This window comes from Pocillopora damicornis, chromosome 6, assembly GCF_964200805.1.
Source record: "Pocillopora damicornis chromosome 6, jaPocDami1.2, whole genome shotgun sequence".
NCBI classification, from domain to species: Eukaryota; Metazoa; Cnidaria; class Anthozoa; order Scleractinia; family Pocilloporidae; genus Pocillopora; species Pocillopora damicornis.
In genome coordinates, this window is record NC_142675.1 from 20,121,424 (window position 1) to 20,133,523 (window position 12,100).

General features: G+C 38.1%; 1 pseudogene across 1 annotated transcript; it reads left to right on the plus strand.

Annotated features, from left to right (window-relative positions):
* The first annotated feature begins 2,440 nt into the window (after positions 1–2,440).
* LOC149044350 (patched domain-containing protein 3-like) lies at positions 2,441–11,527 on the plus strand (annotated as a pseudogene). The gene is made up of 6 exons (XR_016187476.1): positions 2,441–2,639; positions 5,716–6,939; positions 7,854–8,997; positions 10,021–10,371; positions 10,484–10,594; positions 11,332–11,527. The product of XR_016187476.1 is annotated as a patched domain-containing protein 3-like (transcript).
* The last annotated feature ends 573 nt before the right edge of the window (positions 11,528–12,100 follow it).

A 12,100-nucleotide genomic window follows, 5' to 3' on the forward strand; every position in this document is an offset into this window, starting at 1 on the left:
CTAACTGCTCTGTTGGTTGGCGCTCGAAGAGGGTGGGTAGATACTCTGTTTCCCAAAGTCTGCTGGGTGGCACTTTTTAAAGTAGTCAAATTGATTCTAGTCGCAAAAATTTCGAGTAGTTTCATTTCGCTGGCAGAAGTAGCATCAAAAAGATAAAGCGCGAAAAAATGGCTGTTTTGACTATCAGGAAAAAATGTGTATTCTTCGCTTCAAGAGCCTTCTTCTAGGTCCCTCAAAAAACGAAAAAAATAAGTATAAAAAACTTTTACCATTCTTGAACTTGACCACATATATTCCTCAAGAGCCTTCTTCTAGGTCCCTCATAACCCAATTTAATTTCTACAAGCACACGTTGCATGATTTCTCTCTTTTTGCCTACTTATCATCATCGAAATTGATAGATAGAGAGATAGATAGATAACTGTATTTAACGTAAACGTAAATTTATTAAAGCAAACTATGGTAAGTCTTTGTCGTCGGTTTGTTCCCACAGCGTTTTAATAACAAGTGAACCATTTCATACAGACATTCCTCCTAAAACTTGGACACGTTTCAAGCACGAGAAAAATAAATTTAATTAATGAAACAAGCGCGTGACTCACTTGTTTCATCAAGAAGGAGGTGTTTTTAATTGCCAACAAGTAGTAGATAAGGCCACCTAATGTTAAGGGAGATATTTCCACCTTGATATTGAATTGTCTATAGAAGCATTCAGTAACATAAAGAGATTGAAGTCAAATTTCACCACTTCGTAACCACGCGACAGTCTACATCAGATAATAGTTAGAGGTTATCAAAAAGGACACTACAACCGTACACTCAGAGCTATATCCTCTTCCAAACGCACGCCGCAAAGGCATGCCAAGATTGGTGAGCTGTCTGTTTCTTCGTTTATTTTTGTCTTCTTCTAGGTCACACATATCCAAATTTAAGCGCTACAAGTGTGATGGAACATGGTGGAATATCATTGCTAATATACTGTCACTGCGGGAACTGGTTTGAACAGGCACGAACTTTGTAGATTATTGTTCGTTAAAACAAACAAATAAAATAAGTCTGTGCTTACAGCCCATGTAACGACAGGGTCATATTTGAACTAAAACTGCGTTCTAAGAGTGGAAGGTAAAAATTTGTAACCTCCAGAAAGTTAAAAACAAATGCAAATCTATTTCTTAAGGGTGAAGTCCGCCCATTTTTTTAACTGGCTTCCGCATTTACAGTATAATATAAGCGGTGATGCATATCCCATCAGGTACATTTGCAGTTTCTATCTTCACTTTTGATACATCGGAAAAGTAAGGATGTATCTTTGTGTTAACTCATAAGCTGAAATGAACGATTGGAAAGAAGCTGCTGAGATGAACAAGCCGATGGGCAGGTAAGAACTTTGTACTCAGGAAAAAATTAGTATTCTTAGCTTTAAGAGCGTTCTTTTAACAGTATAATATAAGCAGTGATGCATTTCCCATCAGGCACATTGCAGTTTCTATCTTCATTTTTGGTACATCGGAAAAGTAAGGTCGTATCTTTGCATTAACTCGTGCGCTGAAACGAACGATTGGAAAGAAATCGTTGAGATTAACAAGCCGGTGGGCAGGGAAGTACAAGTATTGTGGCCATCCTGTCGCAATAAAAACGAGTAAGATGAACCGTTGCTGTTTAGTCGTTTTCAACGCTTGTTTGAAAGCCTGGTAAAACAGCAACAGAGAGGTTTCATTTTCGAAGCATCGTCAGGTCAATACCACAAGTTTATTTAAACAAAATGTTATCCTGGGAACGAGGCTTTTCTTTTATCCTATCATATAAAAAATTTCCGCTTCTGTCCCCGCCTCCAGGACCAATATATCGTTAAATCAAATTTAAATTGCGGCATCGGCATTTTCTCGATAACTCCAAATATGTACCCGTGGGTCGGGGGACCGGGGTTTCAATTGCCTGATGTAAATTTCGCTGTGACGTTAGGGATCAACGAACTACCTTGTGAAAGAGTTAATGCATCAGTCTGATTTTCCAAAACCATAGCGAGCCCATTTTGTATTATCTAGCTTCAAGATTGCGCATCATAAAAACGGAAATAAAGGAATAAGTTTCTGTAAACTGCCAGATGGCCGAGTGACATTCGCCTCAAAACATTTTGTCTTAGAACACTTGTCGCCTAACGACTTACTTTCATCAGTGTGCTCGCCACCTAGAAGCTTTTAGTTTCTCCTTTCATCTGCTAAGGCGATCAGATGGGCGCCATCTATTGTCACGTTATATACGAGAAAGCCTGCCTCTTCTAATCTGCCAATCATATCAAGTCACGACATGGTCGAATTGAGAAGATTCATTAAGATGCGCTTATGTTGACAAATGGCGTCGTTGGTGCGTATGATGCTTTCAATTTGACTTGGACATCCTGTTTTGTAGTTTCGTCAGATTTCAGTGCGCACAAGAAAGAAATTTTGGAATGACGTTGGAGTAAGAGAGAGGTTCTTTTTCGAAGAAATATCATCTGGTAAACTCGTAAAACAAAAAGTTTTTTTTAGAAATAGCTGCGAATACAAGAAGTGCGTTATGAATACAAGAAGCGAGGAAAATTACGTCGGCAAATGTAATGAGATACCAAATGCGGAAAAGGATCTCGTTTATTTCCAAAGGTATGGACACTTTTAATTGATTTTACCTTTTTTGTGGGTTGTTTCAGTTACCCCAAAATATCTGTAATATCTTTTTAATATCAAATACTTCAATTTTGTGCATTGAAACCCAAAATGCACCCGCGATTCACACTTCGTACATATACTTGAGAGGCCATAGGACCGAGACAACTTAGGTGGGTCTGCAACATGGCTAAGGAAAGTTGGCGCCTCAATTTGGCTTGACACGAAGACTCAAAGTGAAAATTTTCGTCTCTGCCACAGAATTTGTCTGATGAAGTATATTCGAGGAATAACTTACATATATTAGTAAAAACATATTTTTATGTGCGACATCATAGCCGTACATAGCGTTGGCCTTAGCCTTAAGTAATAAGGAAACCCTCAAGAGTAAACAAAGGCAAGCTACTACATATAGCAGAAAGTCTTTATATAAGCAGAGTTCTATACCCCATTCACGCCAAAGCTAAAACATCTTTTAAAAATGTTTTGCTAACCACATATAATCATTTTTTCCCGTAGTGGCTGCTTAAACCAATGTTTGTCAACTTCAAACGTGTCACATTGAAAATAAAAGTTAGCGATTACTTGAATCCAATGGAAAATTCAGTTTTTCAGTTCTATGCTCCTGATTATCACTCAGTTAAACCCAGTTTCACTAAACATGTTTTGCTGGAATGAATGGGTTGTTAGTCAAGGATACAAATTGAAAGAAGGTCCAAGTCCGACCTTATTGTTCCATATATCCAGTTCACGATACGAGCTGATTCTATGCAATAAAGAAATATTATCGCAACAAGCACTGAAACCACAAGAGAATGATTCTTAAGTTTCTCGTCAATGAAGGTCGCTTGCGATGCGGTCCATTAATATGTTTGTTATGCTTTAAGTGCACTAAGAGTGATCACAAAGTTCCTTGCGACGAATGTGTGTCGATAGCTATATGATTGTCTTCTTTTCTCCGTTTTGTCTTAATCAAAGTCTAAAGCAGCGCGCCCCATCTTTGAAATTATCAAGTAATAAGTCTTATCGGTGTGGTATTTTTATTCAATGTAAAAAAAAGAAACAAACGGAAAAATTGACATCGTCAGAGTATTAACCGGCTATGACTCAACGAAAAAGAACAGAACTTAAAGAGATCCTACATTGAGTCTATAAAAGGATCTTTTCACGTTGTGTTCCTTGTCTGTTTAACTTAATGCGTGAGTGATGCTAAATAGAAGATCGCATCTTTTGTTCATAGTTAACACACGGATATTTCAAAATTTACCAAAAAAGCAGAGCTCAGAAAACGATATTTATTGCGCTATATTTATCTATTCTAGTAAAACATGATATAACTTATCCAAGAATTAATGAACTATAAATTTGTCTCACTGTGAAATAACCATTAATATAAACAACTCAGATGTTCCGTGTGACTTCATGCTGTTAAATTAATTTCAAATATTATCATCATAACTTCATCCTTTAAAGTAAGGGTAGGGGCTAATAACCTTACCACTTACATTCCTGAGGAGACACACTAAACCAACTACAATAGCTACACTGACTACATCATGCATGTTCAGTAGAGATACTGAGTACACCAACTGTAGGAGATACACAGATTATGTCAAAAACAGCTTTACTGATCAATCTTTCCATAACAGCTTTATTGAGCACATGAATAAAAAACATCATGTTAAATGTAAAGAGCTGGTTGTTAGAAAGAAAAATCATAATGTACTCTACTCTCCAATTAATAATATTCCCCAATGTAATAGCTTCGTTTTACTAGGAGTAACTTTACAGAGTGATGGAAAATTTGATGAGCATGTAAGAACTAAGCTTGTCAAAGCAAACAAGTGTTTACACGTCCTACGAACATTGAGAAAGGAACATTACTCTCAGGCAGAGATTGATCATCTTTTTATATCGATTGTTTTGGCTAATTTTAGCTATGCACTTTCAGTCTATGGGGCATCTGAGTCCGATCTTACGGTTGTACAAAATTTTTTAGACCGATGTCATAAACGCAGTTTTATCTCATTTCCAGTTTTTATCAAGAACCTTTTAAACAAACAAGACAGAAACATTTTGAAGAAACTAAAATCAACGGATTGCCACCCCCTGAAAGATATCATTCCTGTCCAAAAGACATATCTACACAATCTCAGGAAAAAAGGCTGCGCGCGCCCGAAAATTAATACACAGCGCTTTATGAACACATTTGTAAATAGGTTGATATTTAAGCTCCATTTATTGTAATGATATACTTTTTAATTCATAATATGTATGTAGATTTCTGTAGTTTTTTCAATTCATTGTAACATAAGATATGTAGTTTTATCTTATGATGGAATAAAGACTTTAATTAACTAATTAACTATCACTAAATGTATGTAGGTACGCCAACTTCAATTGCCACACTAACGTTACAAAGTGCAACCATTACACTATCTAAAGCAAGTACAAAAGCTTCAATTATGATAAGAAGTACAACAGTTACACTGGGTACATCACTAACAGCAGCTTCTTAGGCTATACCATGCACAGAAGTTACGCTTACCTTTAGAGTAGTAAGGGTGTTTGTTGAAGTCAGTGTAGCCAGCGTAGCTGTTATGTTTGGTGTAGGCAGTATTATAGTAGTTTTACTGAAGCAGTGATCGTAACTTTCGTTTTTGGTATAGCCAGTGTGGCTGTCATGTGGTTGACGCACTCTTTGCAGATGTTATAGTTGGTTTAGTCAGTACTTTCCGTAATGGTGTATTCAGCCTTTTCCATACTATTCCAGCAACTAGTCTACCAGCTTTTCTAGACTCGTGAAATGACACAGAAGATAGAGAATGGATACTACTTATATTAACTGAAAGTATCACACTAATAACACTCTTTACCGTGAGTAGATTAGTGTCACCAAACAACCTCACCTACTGTACATGTACTTATCTGTATAGATTTGTTTGTTTATTTGTGATGGTAGTCATGACATCACTTTTTCTGAGTTACTTCCACAATACTAGTTAGCAATTTCCTTTTTAACTGTATTCATAATCCATTTAAAAGTCCCTTTTGATCTACATTTTATTTTTAGACGCCCCAAAGGTTACCAGCTCATTCCATGTCTGCTCTGGTCATACCTCTGCAATTTGTATTTGTGCCTTTTGAAACGCTTCTTTGGTTGGTACTGTGTAAGGATTGCCAGACATCCTGCGATAACAATCCAAATATGTATCATATTCATCGGTATCTGTTCTGTGGGTTTTGTGTGGTTCCATTCAGAAAAGAGAGCAGTAAAATTGTTCATCCCTCAAAGCAGTAGAGCCGTAGACGACTTGGAAAGTGCTGAGAAATACTTTCGAGTCGATTTTCGAGAGGAAATCATCCTTTTAGCGGCATCACCTGGTCATCCCAACGTTCTTTCTCCTAAATGTCTGAGACAAGCCTTTCAAGCTCATAATGCAGTTATGGGAATTGAAACTTATTCTCACTTCTGCGTCACACTGTCTGGGAGCAAATCCAAGTCCTTAAACGATTGTATGATGATCAACCCACTGGAATTTCTACAGTTCAATGAAAGCAAAGTGAGCAGCGATAACATTGAAGTGGTTCAGCAGGAACTGAACAAGGCTTACAATAACACAAGTTCACTTATGCGGAATGGACGCCCATTCTGGTTAAACTTCGACCGAATGTTTGGAGATGCGAGTCGAAAACAAGGAAGCATAACAGGCGCCAAAGCATTGCAAATGATTTATCTCCTCCGTAATCCCAAGGATAACGATGCAAATGAAAAGGTTCTCCAATGGGAAAAGACTTTCGTAGATAAACTGGCCTCATTGGTAGACGAACTGTCATGCTTCAAAGTCCATTATTCAAGTGAAAGGAGCCTAGATGATGCCATAGGTGAAAGCACTGGGTCTGATATCAGTCTAGTGTCAGTTACTTTTAGCCTCATGATTTCTTTTGCTTGCATCATGCTAGGAAAGTTCTTGAATCCGCTGACTGGCCATTCCCTACTTGCCAACGCAGGAGTGTTTGCAGTCGCCCTTGGTATTTTAGCCGGACTTGGCCTTGGTATGTGGTTCCGAGTTCCCTTCCTCAGTATGGTGGGAATAGTGCCTTTCCTGGTTCTTGGAATTGGCATAGATGATATGTTTATCATGGTAGACGAGCTTGATCGACAACCACGTGAGCTGTCGACAACTGAGAAAATCAAAGCAGTTATGAAACATTCAGAAGCAACTGTCACCATGACAACTATGACAGACTTAGTGGCATTTGCAGTTAGTACATCTTCCTCATTTCCAGCAATCAGGTGAGGCACTTATTTAACGATTACAAACACCTTTCGAGAGCATAAATTTTTTTCATAAGCATCAGGGAATGTAAACACACCACTTCACTTTGCTAACAAATGCTCTTCGATTTTCAAGGCTAAAAACCTTAAACCGCTTCACTCTGGCAGAAACATCCAGTCCTTGCTTTAAAGAGAGGAAAGGTTGATTTCTTCTTTTGGGTTCATTTTAGTGAAAGAGTTGTTAACCTAAACTCATTGTTATCACAACAGCCAATCAGAGCAGATGAAAGAATTATAGGGAGCAAAAAAAGAATTCAAAGCGAAATCAAAAGTGAGTGAATAAATCACAAGTAAACTCAGTTTTGCTTCTGATTGGAATAGAGGCTGGTGTAAGATTTCACCCTAAAGGGAGAGCTCAATAATCACTAAATTACACTGTATGTAATTAAGGAAAAAGCATCTCAAAACTTTGAAAAGCATCTCAAAACTTACAAGGATAATTCTTTTAACAATCAAGAGCTTCTTTGGTTGGTGATCATTTCTTTTATTTTCGTGACCTTCATGTGTGTTTCAAGGGTTATAATAAAGGGAAATATTAGATGCTGGTCACTTTAGGGTAGAGGGTTAAACAAATATTTATAGTGTTGAAAGAAAGAGGAGGACCCCATTTGACCTGAAAAACTTAGTTTACCGTTACAAACAATAAAATCTGTCCCTTGAAATACCCATGAACACATAACTAGTTCTGGGTAGAGGCTCAGTCACCAATTGCTTGGAAAAATTTTCCTAATCCGATAGGATTTAGGATCATTTGACTTGCTATTGACATCTCAATACTTTTTTATGTAGCATGGTGAAATTATATGAACAGTTAAAGTTTTTTTCAGATTTTCCTCTACATTTAAATTTATACTAAAAAATTTCTTTCATAGGTATTTCTGCACCTACGCTGCTCTGACAGTGACATTTTCCTTCCTTATGGTAGTCACATTCTTTGTTGCTATTATGACATATGACGTGAGACGAATTAAATCCGGACGCAGAGATTGTATCCCACTTCTCCTGGCGCCTCGACCAAAAGAGGGTATGCCAGCCTGGGAAGAACCTCTTCCACAGACTTCAAATCGAGTTATGAAATATTGGGCCACATTGTTGATGCTTCCAGTCACAAAAGTTGTGGTCATACTATTGTCACTGACATTGCTTGCTGCTGGAATATATGGGGTCACCCAGGTGGAGGAGTCTTTTGATAGGCGCATATTGGCCAAAGATGATTCTTACTTGAGGCAATTCTTGACAGCTCAAAACAAGTACTTTCGAGGTGGAATAGAAGTGAATCTTGTAGAGACTGGTGAAGTTGATTACAAGCTAGACTCAACCCAGGAAAGCATCAAACAGCTAACAAATATCTTGATTGAAAATGAATATTATCAGAACCGATCATTATCCTGGATGGACACATTTTCTCAGTATGCCAAGATGTCTAAGAAAAACATTATTGGCTCAGGATTTCTACGCGAACTAAAACAATTCCTCCAAATTCCCACCTTTTCTTATTACAGGCAGGACCTGAGGTTTTCAGAGGATGGAAAAAAATAGACGCTTCTCGTGTCATTGGTTTTATGAAGAGTTCCAGCAGCTCCACTTTCCATAAGAATGCAATGCTCACACTCCGTGAAGACATTGAAAAGAAAACAAACTTGGAAGCCTTTCCAATAGTTCGATATTTCATATTTTTTGAAATGTACGCTATTGTGACAAAGGAGACCATACGAAACCTGATTATATCAGCCTTAGCAGTGTTTATTGTCACAAGCCCCTTTTTAGCAGACTGTGCGGTGACGCTCCTGGTGGTTTTAAACTTTACAGCCCTGGTTTGCGAGTTGTTCGGTTTGATGGTAATCTGGGATGTGGCTCTGAACTCTGTGTCCATGATTAACCTTGTTATGGCTATTGGCTTTGCGGTTGATTACAGTGCACATATCGCCCATGCCTACATAACATCAAACAAGGCAACTGCTAATGAACGAGTAGTGGATGCTCTGACTACACTGGGTGCAAGTGTTTTTATGGGAGGTAGGTCAGGAGCTCAATTACTGATTACAAATCTTGTGTTTTGAAAAATAAGAAGCCTTCCCCACCACCACAAAAATTTCTTCTATCAGCATTTAATTCCAAAGAGCTGATTGACATGTGCTTCACAAGACACACAGCTTTGATATTTCTGCAGTGGAATCATGTGTACTTGAAGCAACTGTTGGTTGAGTATTGGTTGATACCATCGGTTGACATGTTGACTGAGTGTTGGCTGTTACATTGGCTGATACACAACCCACATACTGACGGAGTAGCGGCCGATGTTGACCGAAATCGGTGGCCTCTCAACCAACACACATGTCAAACGATACTTGGTAGACATGCTGCTGATACTTTACCCACACTACTTTCACTTGATCTGCTCTTGTTAGTAAGTTCTATCTATTCTACTTCAATGTTCACTTATTTTCTCCGGCCTAAGTCTTTGTTAGTGTAATATATGGCTTAGGGGAAGGAACTAGGACAGCTACGATTCTAGCAAAACAATTATTAACAATACACATATACCACCCCCAGTCCACCCATATGCCACCGACTCTCGACCAATATGCTGCTGACTGTTGATCGCAATTACTGGTTGAGGTGTCAGACGAGTGTCAACCAACATATAGACCAAGTAGAGACTGATAGTGGTGACAAACAATCTAGCTGGCATCTAACATGGCAATCCACAGTTGGCTGACTATCGGTCAACATGTCTGAGGAGTATCGACTAATTCACAGTCGATATGTCAACCAGTAATATTGTTCGATATTTGGCTAACAGATGCCTTAAGTACACATTATCCCTGTAGTGTAGCTCAATGAATATTCTATAAATATAGCCATCAATGTTGGTTCTTTTTTTCACATAAGACTTCTTAAGAATAGGATTTATAGTTAGAGCAGTTTTTCAGATACACTGGTGCATGATTTGAAAGGGTTCTAAATTTACCAGCACCGTATATGTCATGAACTCCTCTAGAGTTCAACCTCTAGAGTTTTCTTTTTTGTCTGATGAAGGATTCAGTACCTTCCTTGGCATGGTTGTGCTTGCTTTTGCTGCTTCAGAGATTTTCCGCATATTCTTTCGAATGTTTTTTGGCATCGTTGTGCTTGGCCTTTTTCACGGCTTGTGTATCCTGCCTGTTTACATGTCCTTCCTCTACTGGAGACCTGCTGTTATCACAACTCTCTCGGTGAGGGACACTTCTGGTGAACATGGAGAAGGAAAAGCATTAGAAAATTCCACCAATGACTTTCAGGATGATAAGCCAGCCAGCCAAAAGAAAGAAAACGTTGCTGTTGAGATAGGAATTCAAAATTTGGAGATTGAAGAAGACAGAGACGAGGTTGAGATGAATGCAAAAGAAGGTAAAATCAAACAGCCCTATAACTAACTCAAACACATTTCATGTCGCTAAAAATTAAGAACCAAAGACATAAAGTAATGACATTGTTACCAGTATTTCCATCATCTCTACAGATAGTGCTGAGAAGACTGAGAACTCAAGCAACTACAACCCAGCCAACCAGCAGACAGGAAGAGACCCTGTTGTTGGAGGAATGCAGCACAAGGAAAGTGAAGCTGTCAGAGGCACGTTTGCCATGAATTTAACAGAAGGAGAAGGTTTGAATGAAGATAGGTATTCTTGGACCAAAAAAAAGCCCGAAATTACATCACTTTAAATTTGCTACTACCAGCTAAACCTTACTAGACAACGCTGCAATTTGAATCTGAAGGTTGAAAGCAGGAGTATTAAGAGTGTAGAGTGTTAAGCTGGCAATTGACAAGATGCAGCTGTATTAATAAGCTTAAATTGAAAATCAGTGTAGACATTTTGTGACAATTTGCCAAAATTGCTTGGTTAGTGTGAAACTTTGGGTATCATACTTTTGGAACTAATAATTCCCTTGGACAACCACAGTTCAGTGACCATTCATTAGTAGGAAATTGTGAACAACGACTTCCTGAAAAGACAGTTTGCTGACAGTTGTAAGCACACCTATTGGCCACGGTTGATCTGTAGGTTATCTGTCTGTAAATTGACAGCAATAACATTACTGTCAGCTGACTGTTGGAAGACAGGTGTGCTTAAAACTGTTGACTAACAGTCACTGACTCTTGGCCAACAGTCCGCTGATAGTTGGTTGACCAACTTTATACCAACTGTCAGCCAACTGTTGACAGACTGTTGGCCACCTGTCAGCTGACTGTCAGCCAAAAGATTAAAGCACAGTTGTCAGATGAGATTCAGTAATCTGTTATTGATATGTCAGTAAGTTGTCGTTAACAATATTATTGTATTACAACATTTATCATCCAAACTTCAGGGGATGTAGAGGCTACATTGGATGGAGAGTTTAGGCCCTTTTAGCGCCAGTACTTACAAGAGTTGCGAAAATACTGGTGTTGCAATTTGCCATATTGGAAAGTTATGAAGACCCCATGAGTTCACTAAATGCAGTTTGCACATGATGAACTGATAAATGTATTTCAGAGTAGACAAATAAAGAGGGAGCACGAAGACATGGTAGATCAGTACAGTCAAAGTTTTGTTTTAGATGTTAATTTGCGGGTCATTGCCAATTTGTAACCTTTCTATAGCCTGTCAGTGGCCTGTTGGTTATTTTCCTGTCTGTTTTTTAGGGAGCTGTTCTTCATCATTACCTATTTGCAGCTTCTTGATTTCTAGTGTCCAATGCTTTAGTTCAGTTTGAGTTGTACTTCAATATTCAATTGCATTTTGTTCTGGCTTATGGTTAATTAATTTGTGAACTTCATTGTAGCTTTGTAGAACATTATTGTTGGTCAGATTTTGTTATCCTTATAACCTGATTTTGAATACCAAGAAAACAGTTTAAGAACCCTTAATTGCAATAACATTGGAAAAAATACCATAAACATGTACATTATACAAGTACATCTTTGCAAATAATAGACCTGAATCCTTAAGGGCAAGGAACTATGTGGTGGAAAGATTATAAAGCTTGCATGCTGCTTTGGTCAGATTTATGATAGGTGCAAGGAGTCTGTAATGAGGAAAATATTATACAGGAAATATGTATCATTAAAAATGTTTTTCCAAGTGAAAAAACTGCT